We start from the raw sequence: 1668 nt of genomic DNA, 5'->3' as shown, positions 1-1668 counted from the left end.
CTAGAAAAAAAAAATACTAGATTATACTACATGTAGATCTAGTTCGAAATCGATATAAAACGTTTTTCTTTTTTGTTTTTTAGTGCCATAGGCATCATCTCTCAAAATTTCTATGTCAATAAACGAGAGCGTTACTTTTTTTTTTCTTTTTAATTTCTTTTTCTTTTTACTTTCTTTGTTTTGTGGGGGGGTTTTTTTCAATAAATTGAACCATCCTGTATTGTCGTAGTGTACTCTCTTTGATCGCACATACCCTCATTTGGTCAGACTTCTCTGGGCGACAGAAGTACACAGTGGGTGGTTGGCGGGTGCTCTGGTGTGGTTTGCTTCTTCTTTACTATCAAACATCTAGATTTATCTTCTTTATCTCCCCTCCTTCTTTCTCTTTTTGTTTGTTACTCTTTTGTAACACCTCTAATCTTCGGCACATAAATCATATGACCTAATTGTGTTGCAAGTGCCGGAAAACGCTTACTAAAACTAAAACTAGCAGTATGGAGGATGGAATCGATGTTTGTCACTGCTAATACGTACCAGTAGTCGAAATTCGAAGAAACTTTTGAAACCTGGGGATAGGAAGGCGGGAGTGGAAGGAGGAGGGGGGGGAGGAATCAGTAAAATCCACAACTGGTTTTTGTTTGTTTTTGTTTTTTGATTGGGGTTTTTTTGGGGGGTGTACTGTTTTGTTTTTGTCTCTGTTTTTAGTTTACAGCGCTACTAGACAGAAACACTGACTTTCGAAGGCGAAGCTTTTTGTACACCGCAGTGTCAGTAAAAAAAAAATTGTTTTTTATAATAATACTAAAAGCAAGATTACGACAGAAGACAGAGGAGAGGAGATACACTAAAGTAAAGATTACGCATTACAACTGACCAGTGATGATTTATTTCATTATGCGTTTGTTACGATGTGGTGCAAATCTTTGCCAATTGTATATTACACATACATTATGTCTTGAGCTCATAACTACTTTTTTAAAAAAATAATAAAAGTGATCCAATTCTTTTTTTCTCTATTGGGGGGTTGAGGGGGGGGGGGCGTAGGTAGTCTTGTGGTTAAGCTACCGGACTCATTGTCGTGAGATTTTGGGTTGGTGGGTTCGAAGCTCAGCTGAGTCCGACATTGTATACATGTACTTGGGAAAGGCACTTTACACGAAAATAAGCTTGGTCCTATTGGAAATGGCTGTTAAATTTGGATATGTTGCCTCTGAAATGGCCTTACAGTGTTGCAAAGGGCATTAAACCCATAGAATTAAAATTTAGCATTTTTAGAATTATTCTCTATCGGAAAGTGGTTCCAAAATTTATTATACGTTGATTATCTGTCGGTACATTGTCCCTTGTCGTCTTTAGATAGCATGATCTGCAATGTGTCTTTCCGTTCACCTGTATCAACTCAAGAAAACATAACTTCTGCCTCAATCCTTAGGATCTCTTTTTAGGATAGTATTTATTCTTACAATTTTTAATTTTCTTGTTCTGTATATGCCCAACTACCATATCAATGTATGCCTTTGCACCTCCCTCCACCAATATATTTTTACAACAACAACATCATCAACAACAACAACAACAACAAAAACAACAACAACAACGACATGAGAAACTTACTTTCCAGTAGAACATTGTTGTTCTTACTTCGTTTAACTCCTTATCTCAAATCTC

This window comes from Aplysia californica, unplaced genomic scaffold (genome assembly GCF_000002075.1).
Source record: "Aplysia californica isolate F4 #8 unplaced genomic scaffold, AplCal3.0 scaffold00273, whole genome shotgun sequence".
NCBI lineage: Eukaryota > Metazoa > Mollusca > Gastropoda > Aplysiida > Aplysiidae > Aplysia > Aplysia californica.
This window is presented reverse-complemented; position numbering follows the sequence as displayed.